This window comes from Gallinula chloropus (assembly GCF_964237585.1).
Source record: "Gallinula chloropus genome assembly, chromosome: 3".
Lineage (NCBI taxonomy): Eukaryota > Metazoa > Chordata > Aves > Gruiformes > Rallidae > Gallinula > Gallinula chloropus.
In genome coordinates this window covers 101,160,371-101,173,460 of record NC_140087.1, presented here as the reverse complement: position 1 = coordinate 101,173,460, position 13,090 = coordinate 101,160,371, and the positions used below count along the sequence as shown (strand labels likewise).

General features: G+C 36.1%; 1 protein-coding gene across 1 annotated transcript in view; it reads left to right on the top strand.

Annotated features, from left to right (window-relative positions):
* The window catches only part of DLGAP2 (DLG associated protein 2), a gene marked incomplete at its 3' end in the record, with an annotated part of 378,466 nt that overhangs the window by 145,357 nt on the left and 220,019 nt on the right, over nt 1-13,090 (top strand). The window lies entirely within an intron of this gene.

Sequence of the window (13,090 nt, the reverse complement as noted above, 5' to 3'; positions counted from 1 at the left end):
CGTGAAGCCTGTACGTGAAAGGCTTTGAGACCTTGCAACTAATGAAATAACTCAGTAAATTAAACATCAATTACCTGTTTCTACTCTGTTATCTACTGACAAATAATTGTTTTAGAGATTTGCTTTGACTTTGAATTCCTTTAATAGTCATTGATTTGTTAATTTTCTTTGTCCTTATCTGATAAATTTATAGCAGCACAGATACACGTATGAAAAGGGAAACTAAGACAGGTGTTTGTTTGCCTTTCAAGAGATACTCCTTTCATGAGGAGTTTGTCTGATGTTCAAGTTATACGTTGGACAGGTTCTGGGGTTTTTACATGCTATGCCTCCTTTATAATAGTAATTCTCCTTTCTGTTCATTCCTGCTCTTTCATGCCTGTTCAGCTTTGCAAATTTTAATAAACGTACACGGACTTTGTAAGATGGGAATTAAAAAAAAAAGTAATAAAAATGTTTAACATTTATATGACTAGAACCCCACAATCACAAGATAATTACGTGTAGTGCTGTAGGAACAGTTCTCAAGAACATAATGTTCAGTTTTTAGCTGAGTAGAAATGAACTTTCCCAGGAGTGAATGTCTTCTGGATCCCAATACTCTCCGCTCAAACACAGTACTACTGGATTGTTAATTATTACTTCTTTGTATGAATTTTAAAAATATTGACATCAACATCAGCTTAGATTAGTGACAAGACTTAGAATGTTAAATTTTTGCCAGATGAGCACAATTTCTGATCTAATACTGAACATTCGCAGAAGTTTTAAGTCTGATTTTGTGATGAGTTTTTTTTTTGAAGATCATCCTAAAAGAAATTCCATGTCTTTGTCATTTAAATCTAAACATAGAAAACAACTCAAACTTCAAAAAATATAATTTTCCTCTGCATCATTCTATAAATTTTGCCATGGTGTCAGAATACATTAATTGAGGTAATTGGGTAACTAGGGAAGAATTAAAAATCAAGTTTTTGCAATATTTTGATGGTAATTTCTGACCTTTTTCTGTAACCTTCTTCAGAAATTTGAGATACTCTGTAGCTTATAATTTGCATTTTTGTTATCTGAGGTAAATTCAAAGAATACCAGTTACTGGTCGATGCCATTTGCCTCCAGGTTCCTTTTTTCTTCCTCCTCATTTTCAGAAAAACTCAAAAGTTCACTTCTTTAGTATATTGTGATGTATTTGCAACATTGTAGGGCAGCCTACACCCTGGTGTAGGCTTCTCATACTGATTTCCAAAGGGGTAAGCAGAGACTTGTGCATGAAAAACTTTGACAGTAGATGTAGAGATTCTCCCTGACTTGGAAGAGAGGAAGACAAGGCTTCACATCTTACGACTTCAGAGTGCCTCTGTAGCTGTTTAGGCCATTTATTGAAAAACCTGCAGGCAGATGATGGTGAGTTTCTGAACATCTACCTTCTGTAAGAAAGGTGGCAGAATAGAAGTGTATTGCAAGCCACAAAAACTGATTGTCAAATCCATCAACTGCAGTCCTTATTGTTCTTATGATGGTTCGTTCTTTAACCATCACTCATCTTTCAAAACCAGCAGTTGGGTCCTGGATTACTGGTACAGTAAAGTGTAATAGGAAATGACTGTGTAAAACAGCTTTTCACTGGAGGCCCTTTGCAAAGTTTTTAGCAGTTTGTTCTGCACTTCAAGAAGCAAGTGCATTTAACTGATTACATGCAGTTGAACAGAGTGGGACAATGTGGGAGCAGGTTTTATAGAGTGGAAAAATATCAGCTAAATTACCAGATTTCAGATTTACCTGAATATATCACGTTTCACTGTTTTGTCTGTGGAATTTGTGGGTCTGTAGATTCATGTATGTGGCATGTCCTCCTTTGCAGAGGAGTTGCCTGCAAACAGTACAGACAAGTTGGGCAACACTGACGTCTCTGTTTGAGAATCAGTCTTTTGTATGAGCTGCAAAGGCTTATGTGTTCTGTCATGATTCTGTCAAATCATGGTTTTGCTCTGTGTTACTGACAAGCACAACAGCTACCATTCGTATCAGTATGAGATGCTTGAAGGCCAGGAGGCCCATTTTGTACTGGGAGGAAACTAAAGTTGCAGAAGGCAGAGGTAATGGTTTAATAAATCCTGTTAGTGTGGCTACTCTGAGCTTCTCTATCTTCTGGAAATGCAAGAGAAGCAATGACGTGTGTTCAGACAGATAACAACAGTCACCTTTGCAGAAGTGATCTGTGGTTGATAGATTATGTTGTCATGGCAAACAGTGTGGGATTGTTTGCCTTTTTTTGTTTCCTGCTTACATTTTAAGTGAGGATGGTGTGTTATAGACACACGTCCTGCTCAGTCTTTGTGACAGCCAAGGTGTTCTGTTAGAATTCTGTTCGACTGTTGTAGCCATGAGAGGTTTCAGGAACAGTTGTCCCCATTAATCCTCAAGGAGATGTTTCCGTTTGTTCTAACTCCTGGTATTTATTTATTTATAGAAGGTTTTTAAAGGACCCTATCAACAAATACAATTTTCTGTATTACCAAAGCAGCAAACAAGTTCGGTGGCAGCTAAGATTCCAGAAGACAACTTTGTCTTCTCAAAGCCAATGCAAATGGAAGCTTTTCTTCAAAGCATTTTAATATCCTTCACCACTCCAGTAGTGACTTAATGTTTTTATTAATGAATATTGCCACTGTATTTTATGATTATTCTGTTTTGTTCCTTCTTAACAATAAATAGGCAGTCCTGTACAATACAAAACAGCACTTTTCAACTTTTGTAAAAAGAAGACACCACTAAACATTGTTCGACTATATGAGCATCATCAGAACACACAGATATGGAAAATGTGGTGTTAAAAAGGAATACCACTGAATGGGGGTGTTTGTAGTGAAGTCTGCAAAGAGGTCTGGCTCTGCTCAGCATCTCAGTCTATCGCCTCTTTCAAAAGAAGTAAATTATGATAAAGTTACAGCTAGCTCCAGGTAGTTCTTCAGTCACTAGGAACTATAGATTACTGGATCCAGGTAAAGGGTCATTGTACACTCTGCATCTCCAATTCACTCTTAAAACTAAGGAAAGAATGGAAAAAAATATTTTTCAAAATGATCACTACTGACCATTATGTGGAACAGAACACTGGGAACATCGGCCTTTGATATGGTTGATGGTCTTGTTAGGTTCTTAGTTTCAGACAAAAAGTGGTGGCTATATGTAGAATTCTGTTTGGATATCCATGGGAGAGAAAACCCATGGTAACTTTGCTATAGGTGATAAGCTTCCTGTATTATTACTGTGATGCTAATAGCAATTTCTAGTTTATATACAAGCATTCCATGATGAAAATAAGCTTCTCTGTGTAGAAGCTCCTGATGTGTAATGAGACTGGTGGAATATGCTGAGCTGAGGTCACAGTACTGGCAAAGTACTTTCTGGTGCTTTCACTTCTTTATTTCTCCTTTTTTTCTTTCAACAGTATTTCCTAAGAATTTGTCAAGGTAGTTCAGATTCTTCATCATCATCATCTCAGACCTCTTTAGGGTTGTGGTATGCACCAACATTTTGAGTTAATTTTGCCCATTATTTTTTGCAAGTAATTGGTGCAAGAAGTGGTTGGTGGCTGATAGACTACTTGGGTTCAAGCTTGCAACAGCAACCTTAGAGCAGTGACATTCTGTTAATTGGTAAAATAAAGTTCCATGTAAAAGGAGACTATAAAGACCTGTTTCTGAATGTATCTCAAAGTGAACATCGGGTTTTTTTTCCTAAACATGTTCTCTGGTTAAGTTAAGCAGTTAAAACAGCCAGTCCATAGATACTGCATAGATACTGTGTGAATCCAAGTGTCAGAAGACTGAGACTCTTCTGACAACTCGGTATTATCTGACAATAAATCCAAGTGTCAGAGGACTAAGGCTTGTTTTTATTCTTGATTTAAATTTTCAAACTAAGATACCAATATAATTTGGTCTTTTGCTGAGAATAAATGAGTTCGTACACATTTTTTAGCAAAGCTGCAAGAATTCTAGAGTATTTACCCATTTATTCATTTACATTTACATCTTATTTAATTTAAAAAGATAAGGAGTTTAAGTACAATTAAAATTTGAGAATGTATTTAACTGATTTTATTTATTTGTTGGTTTGGTTTTTAGTAAAAGACATTTTGAATGTTTTGAAATCAAACCCAATGTTACACTTTCATTGCTTGCATTTGTTCGTTAGATGCATAAAATCACAGAATGGTTAAGGTTGGAAGGGTCCTCAAAGATCATCAAGTTCCAACCCCCCTGCCATGGACAGGGACACCCTCACTAGACCAGGTTGCTTAAGGCCCCATCCAACCCATCCTTGAACACCTCCAGGGAGAAGGCATCCACCACCTCCCTGGGCAACCTATTCCAGTGCCTCACCACCCTCATAGTGAAGAATTTTTTCCTAATATCCATTCTAAATCCAACGTCTTCCAATTTAAAACTATTGCCCTATTCCTATCACTACATCCCCTTCTAAAAAATCCCACTCCAGCTTTCTTGTAGGCCCCTTCAGGTACTTGAAGGCTGTTATAAGATCTCTCTGGATCCTTCTCTTCTCCATACTAAACAACCCAACCTGTAATATTCAGTAAAATTTGGGAAATACAAGAAATACAAATACATAATTGACAGTAACAACAAGAAACTCTTCCTTTCCTTGAGGGCAAAAATAGCTTTTACAGATATGTCAGTATTAATGTGGTGGATCTATTTGGGGTACTCTAGCTTTGGTGCCCTCTGTGGTCTGGTTTAATACCAGCGCGCTGGGGTTTATGGAAGAAAAAACCTGGGTGTTTTTTCTTTAGTTTGTTGTTGGTGTTAAAATTAAGATTCTGGGCAGTAGGTAGTACAGAAAAATACCTGAATTTTGGCTATGTGTCTTAATATTGATGATGTTCCATCTGGTAGTTCTGGCTCTGAATGTAAACATTTCCCTTGGCATCTAGTGGAAAACTATTATAGACATATTAATAACTCTGGAGAATTTCACTAATCTTCATTTCGCTAATCTTAACATTTAGTAATCCACACTGAAACCTGGTGGTTTTGCTGCTGTTAGCAATGACTTTCAAGAGTCCTATAGTCCTAACTTTTTTATCCTTATGCTGTATTTACTAGACAATTATCAGCAACAAAAATTGAATTTATCTAAGGAAAGAAAGCATGCTTCACAAGTCATAATCCTGACATTAAGGGAACAATAACACAAAATTTACTTTGCCTAATTTAATGTTGCTTCTTTTCCTGCTAATTATAAAAATTAAACAGTTGTTTGTTCAAATTAGAAAGTTTCTTGTCCTATATATGTACCATTAAAACAGTTGAGTAGATTATTGTTCCTCCTATCAATATAATAATGAGAATTCATAATTATTACCTGAAGTGATTGACATAGTGCTGATTTTATTCAGCCATATATGAAAAATATTGCGTAAATACATGGTCAAGGTCTTTGAACTTACTGCTTTGATCCAACTGCACGCCTCCACCTTACTTTTCAGAAATAGTCACATTTGTTGAATGTTGGAGTCCTCCTCGCTAACCTTTAAATAATAGGTTCCAGTAAAGTCAGTGGTAATATGAAATCTCCTCCTGATCCAAGCATTGCTGATATAACTTTCTGGGGTTATTAACATTTTAGCTACTACTCGCAAAGGGAAGTGATTTGATTTTTCATCTTCATGGAAATTTTTTCTGGTTGTGTAGAACGGTATTGCTGTCATTCTTCATTGTGCAGTCTGTAAATATTGAACCTTTTTTTTAGTCTTTGATCTCAAGGAATCATGCAAATTAGTTACACTAGATATTTTTTAAAATAAAATAACCTGCAATATTTGAGTCTGTGTGAACATACATATTTTCAGATGTCTTTCTCACTGGGCTAATACATCTGATTTTAGTCATTAATTTCTTTAGAATAACCAGTTGTAGCATATTCGCAGTGTGTATTATTCTTGAATTGTACTGGATTTTATGTGTCTAAATGAAGAGATGAGGTGTTTCTCATGATCTTTTGCAAAGAATTACAGTATGCTTTTATTGAAACAATATTGAACAAGATGTTGTTGCTGCATTTTCATGTTGCTTGCATTTGGGCAGACAGCAATTGTTGTCGACAGCATGCCTGATAAAGATTTAGTTGCAGACAAAGTTCTCAGTGTGAATGAATACTTTTGTCCGTAACAAGGAATAATGTAAAATGTATTTAATTTGGGCAAATAGGTTGTAATCCCAAATGCAGAAGGAATTATTTTTACATTAATTTTACATTGTTGTGATTAAAACAACAAACACAACCAAGCACAAGAACCATCTCATCTTTCCTGCCCCACTGTGAATGAATAAATGAAAAACTGATTTGAATTTGGCGGGGGAGAGTTGCCCTCAAAGGTTAGAGTCAGCACACCTGTAAGGGTGCATGCAGCACTGCTAATAGGAATATTTCTTCTGCTAACAGTGAGCAAAGATGCACATGTTATTTAGTCCTAAAGAGGTCAGGAGTTCAACATTTGGTGAGGGAGGGACCAATGTAAATAAGGTCAGGGCAGCCTAGAAGATGCTGATATTTTAAATTAACATTTGAGTAGAAGCATGTATGTATATATACACACACTTTCTTCTTTTTTTTTCTTTTGCTGATGATTTATCATGCTTTTAAGTTACATGAAATATGTCCTCCTCTGAGTAGTCATTTGTATGTCAGATTTGTTTGCTGTATGTTCATTTCTGCAGTAGTATGTTTCTCTTAGAGTACATATCATAAATGAGAACTTCTATAGTATGAACTGCCTGTGCTTTCCCTTAGGTTCTGATACTCATGCTCTGCAATGCTTAGGGTTTGGGTATTCATTCAACTGTTATACTCCTTTGCACATGTACATAGCAGATCTCTTTAAGCTGAGTAGTAATGTCTCCTGAACATCACCTGCAGCTTCTAGCGTACTTGATATTTTAGAAAGATACTTTGGAGCCTTTGTAGGGAAAGAATCATGATTAATTTCTACTAAACCAATACAGTTTTAAGTTCTGTAGTGTACAGCTTGGCATCAACAGTTTGCAAGCTTGATTTGACGCACCTTATCACTCCTTGGATCTGTCCTTTAGTCCTGGGCTCAGGGCATGCTCAGACATCAGTCTGGCCTTTGTAGAGGACTGATTTATAATGAAAGCTAGGACTGCCTTAGCTTGCAGCTCAGAATCTAACAGGAGCCTTGTGCTACAGGACAATTGTCAATATCTTTGCCTTTCTCTAGGAAAAACTGAAGCTAATTCTAGATGTAAAGTTGAACACCAGCGAGATGCCAAATGCTGTATAGCGTCAGAGGATCTTGTGTGTGCAAGATACTGTTTCTCAGTCAGTGTTTAATTCTTCTAGGTAGGGAGAAAGTCTTAAAAAAATCAGTGTTGTAAGGTTTGAGAAGCACAGCTGTAACAGAAAGCAAAGAAAAATGTCCTTTCCTATCACCACACTGACTTTCAACATCAAGTATTTCCAATCCATCTTTGAAACCCATGCACAAATAAATTATATGATTATTATTGCACACTTTTACACATTTCATTCTGACTGAGCATATCATGAATGATTTTACTTTGATTCTGGATTGTCAATCTGAAAAGGTTAAGAAACAGTATACTAGGAAAAGGAACCCTTTTCTGAACCAAAAAAACGCATTAATTTAAAAGAGATTTCCACACAGAAGGAGCTCTGACTTCTCCTACAGTGTACATTTGCATAAATCTCAGATAACTTCTGGCAACATTCCCCTCAATGATGTATGAAAAACCTGAGCTCTTACCTTGTGCAGAGCTACACCTGGTATTAGTGGAAGTATTATGTCGAAAAAGAGCAAGTACTTTTACAGCAAAGAACTTCAAGCAGAATGATTTAAACTTCTGTACCTGCAGATTTTTTTCCATCAGCTTTCATCACAATTTTAGTCACTGAAATCGTCACATGCCTTATAAAATATTAAATCCAACATTTGTCTGTGGTAATATGTGACAAAGAAATAGCTTTGAATATGCGGTTGGAAATGCTTTTTTGTATCTGCTGGCTGACTGTCCATGAAAATGAATAATACAATGGCAGCAACTGTGTTAATAGCAATTAGCTTGTGCAGCTGAATGTTAAGCAAGCTCTTCAATGCTTCTCTCTGGGAAATATTTCTGAAAAATCTCGACTCTGTATTGTTCCCATTACTTGCAAACTTGATGTCCAGGTGCATCAAGAGGCAGAGTGTCCTCCACAGTGCAGTTCTTACCGCAGTGATGCTTTTACAGGTTTTAACCCCACACAGTATAACTGAAACGTGAGTCAGTGGGTTATTTTGCCACACGTTATTTTTCTTAGTGGCACAAATTGACTACCACTGTATGCCTCAGCATGCTTAGTAAGAGGGATAAAGTAAACTGTTATGTTAATGCTGCACGAAGGTCATGGTTCAGTCTTAATTTGTTTTACTTAATGTAACACTTAAAATGATAATGGGACAAGAGTATGTCAGATATAGGGCTTCAGACATGGTTCAATTAGTTACTTGGAAGAAAAAGTGATGGGTTTTTTTCAGTTTTTAGAATGGACTCATTTTTAATTAGAAACTTTGATTGTTGAACTCAGTTTCACTAATGTCCATTATCAGCTTTCTTTATGAGATGGACTAATAATCAAAACATGGAAATAATTCATCTTTCAACATATATTGAGACAGTATCTTGGGGTTTTTATTTTGTGTTGAATTTTCATTATGCCATTACAGGTTTTGTTTGTCAAGTACATCATGACAGTGTCCTTTTTAAGAACTGAAAGTCTGTGTTTACAAATGAGACTATGTTCTTAAAAGAAACTTGGCTAACATGAGATACAGTGCTGAGATAATTCTATCTCAACAGTCTTTGTACTTCGAGACTGAGTGAAACTACCAACAGAACCACATTCCTGATGTAGTAGGTTATTGTAAGCTGTGGGTGTCATGAACTGAAAAGAGGCTCCAAGTTCATGTCATGAATGGCACCACGGAGATTTTATTTTTGCCTTTTCCTCAGTAATCTTCAGTTCATCATATTAATATAGAAGAAAATTAATTTCCTTACTGATGAAGAGCATGTGGGTGTTTTCTTTTTGCCTTTATTTTCCCTTGAATTTATTGTATCTAAACTATTTTAAAAATTATTTTGTGGTTGACGTAGTGATATTCACTTTTCTGGTAGTGGTGAAGCATCTGATTAAGTGATTTTTTAACTACTTCAGTATTTGTATTTATCACAGAAACAGCACAGAGGAGCTGCTAGATATTTGTGAAGCTAAGCAAAAATATTCTCATTTTTTGTCTATATGAGCAGGGTAGGCACTTTAAGATCAAGAAAAGTACAGGCAGTTCAAACCCTGGCCTTTTCTTCTGTTAGCTAAATCTAATTCTTCATACTCTAAATTTGTGTTATGTTTTCTAGGTAGCCAGCTGCAGAGAGTTTAAACCCAGCTAGGGAGAGGCTTTCTTGGAATGATTTATTTCATGTTGTAAAAATGCTCATAGAAAAGAACATGTTATGACTGTCTCTGCCATGAAAAATTCTGTGGAGGCATCACTATGTAATTTAGGAATTCTGCTCCATGCCAGAGGTTTTCTGCCTGTAAAAGTTGGGTCTGAGTGCACTCAGCTTTACATTACTGAATGTCTTCATATTGATCTAAAACTTAAAAAAAGGAACAGAAGAAATTATTTCTTTGCACACAAGATTAACAGTGGAGGGCTGATAAACTTCAACAACTATAGATTTAATTGTAGCACCAATAGACCAACGGATACTGATAAGGGCAAACTCAGCTTTCCAGTCTGAATTCTGTATGTTTGGTAAATAAATCTCATATTTATTCACTGACTGATGGAGGACTTCAGGTAGCAAAGGGGTCAAATTCCACATCAAAGGAGAAGATGTGGAATTAGGAGCTGTGGAATAGAAGTGAGATTTTTTTATGATCTGCTTGCACAAGATCTTAATTGTGAAAGCATAAAGTACAGCTGAACTACCACCAAAGGACAGTCAAGAGCAGTAAGGAGTGAAAGAAGGCAGATGTCTATCTCAGCTTTGTTTTTATGAAACCAGCGTAAGCTGGTTTTCTTGTGCTGCATCACGACATATCACAATAAGCTAAATGTGATTTATATGCAGAAACTTTATAAATCTTATTTGCTTGTTAGAATTCCATGCCTTTAAACTTGAAAAAATGAACTCCAATTACCCCATAACCCGAGGCGAGACAAACATGTTTGTGACCCCCAAAACAATGTAGATGAGCTTCAAGTTCTTGTTCTGGGACATGATAGTAGAGAGACCATAGAAGAAGATTAAACACACCTGTTTCTCTTACTGGGGGAACCAAATACAGCTGTAGCATCTTGCAGAAAAGATCCGCTGTGCGTGTGAGAGAGGATGTAACAAAAGAGGGACCGAGTGCAAATTCATCACTGGATCTTGCCCTGTTCCATTGATGCAGGCTTTTCCAGCCTCATAACGTCCAAAGGATGGTGGGTTGACCACTTAAGGTGAATGTCCTTCCATTTTAGCATTTTAATAGGTCTGTGTTTGTACTCTTTTAAACCGCATTGTACCTTTCTGCCCTAATTGCTTCACACTAGCAAACTCAGGATTTGATGTATCGGAGTCACTATTAATTCATTTTGAAATGGGAAGGTTTAGGAAATTGTGCACTGTTTCTTCTATAAGACAGGAGAGGTCAAAAATTTTGTGCCTGCATCTGTGCTCTATTCCAAATGTTATCTTTCAGAAAGATCAGCCTCTGAATAGGAAGACAAATAAAGACTTGAGCAAGACCTTGACTACTTTATAATAAGTTTTAACTGGACATTGACAAATCAATCATTCCAACTCACAGGGGAAAGAAATAGGCAATTTGTTACTGTCTCTAAGAATGATGGAGATAGATAACAAACGAAAGAGTTGGAGGAGGATCCAAAGAGGAGCAGTGACAGAAGCAGAAACAAAATCCTGCCCTAGCTGACTGTGCATTCAGCTACTACCCCTGCTGACTGATTGCAAGGTCTTGTGATCAAAATACACCTGTTTCTCAGGTCTAAATAACTGGCTTTCTATAGCAAACCTAATTTAACCTAATCAACAAAAATCAGATTGCCTATTAATAAGTGATAAGTTATATTTTCAGATGAAACTTCAGAAACAACAAACTCGAGACATAAATTCAGTACTTATAATTAAAAAGAGATGGTAATGTTCCATATTTGAGACACTGCTGAAGATCCTTAATTAAATAGTATATCATATAAAATAATATGGTTTTGTAGCTAAAAAAAAGGAAAATATTATAGTCACTCTACATGGCTTTCAGTATATGTTTTTTGTCAGAAGGTATTTTCTCCAGAAAAACCTTCTGCCAGAGAATTGAGTGGTTCCAACTGAGAAATAAAAAAAAAAAAAAATCAACATTTGGATGACTTTTAAGGTTTAAAAGCTGTGAGAGTAAACAGTGCAATTAAACACTGCAATTTATTTCTGGAAGATATATAAGAATCCCAAATAAGGACATTTTGGTGGTTTTTATAGCCTGGCTATAAAAAATGGTTATTTCAAATTAATATTTTTTAGATGCAGTAAAAGATTGGTGTCACAGTTTAAGCTGTTGTGATCACCTTACAAAATGCTGTGCTATTGAATGGGCTGCAGTAATAGAAGGCTCTGAGGCAGAACCTAACACATATAGCTAGTTTTCAATACCTAATGCCTCCACTCTGGTTAGGATACTTATGCTCATATTGTAATGATTGGTTGGTTACCAAATTGTAAATTTCATACAACATACAGTATGTTTTAGTTGAGTTCACATTTTGCTTGACTTGCCTAATAAGCTGCATGATCTAAAACCGGATCAAATGTACAGTAAAGACAAAAGAAATGTATGAAGTGAAAGTGACACTAGTTAGCAGAAGCAACACTTCAATGCAATTTGAAGAAATGAATGATAATTGTTTTCACACCAAAATGTGGGAACACAGCAGGGCAGTTCCAAGAAGTGCCAGGATCTTTCTTTTCCTGGCTTATAAAGAGATAAATGCATTGTAAATATTCACAGCTCTGATGTTCCCTTCAACTCAGCAATTCCTTACAGAATATTTTTCACTCTGTGGTAAACATCTCTCCTGCCTCACCCTGAATGTAGAGTCCTAAATCCCCAGACCATTCGTCTTTGTGTTTCCTTCCAGTGTAATGTATCATACTCTATCTACTGTTAATATATGCACAGTGGAGGATTTTGTTTCCTGTTTGAACAGGTAATACACTGATTAATAAATGCTCCATAATTTATTGAAAAAGTAATTGCTCATACAGTGATAAGTTAAGCTTCCTAGCAGCACAGAACTTTTGGCAAGCTTCTTTCTGGCCATAATTTCTGGTGGAATAACATTAATACAGCATTTTTCCTCAGGAGAAGTGACTATAATTAATACTAACTGTAAAAAGGTGATCTCAAATTTTAGGTTGAGTTTCATTTTTAAGGAAAAGGTCAGACATTGAAAAGAAAACTTCTTATAGAAATGTAGGGATTCAGATGACAATGTTTCATAAAATAAATATGTTCAGTAGTTGATAGACAAGCTTTTCTTCAGATGCGAGAGACCCTTCAGTCCTTACTCCATTTAGCTCATAAGAGGGACACTGAAGCTGAGAGTCCATTTTCCAGGTGAAAGCCCTGGTCTGGATTATAGACTTATGTAGAACAGGTCTCCAGTGGCCTGTGTAATCATTCTTTCTTTGAGAGGGTAGATGGTTCTTTATCCATACTGGTACAACAAAAATAGATAAAACATTATCCAAAACTGGAAGGAAAATTCAGACACCTCTTATGGTTCTGTTTATGAGGAATAGAAATGAAGCTAAGGAATTGTGTGGAGACAACAGTGCTGTTCAGGGAACTACTACATTTCCATAGCTTCAATTTGTTTAGTATTTCCGATGATTTATGCTTTTCCAGTTTAGGAAATGCTAATGTGGATAATCAGATCTAAAGCATGGCCTCTTGGTGTGTATTTCAAAATGTTTAAGAT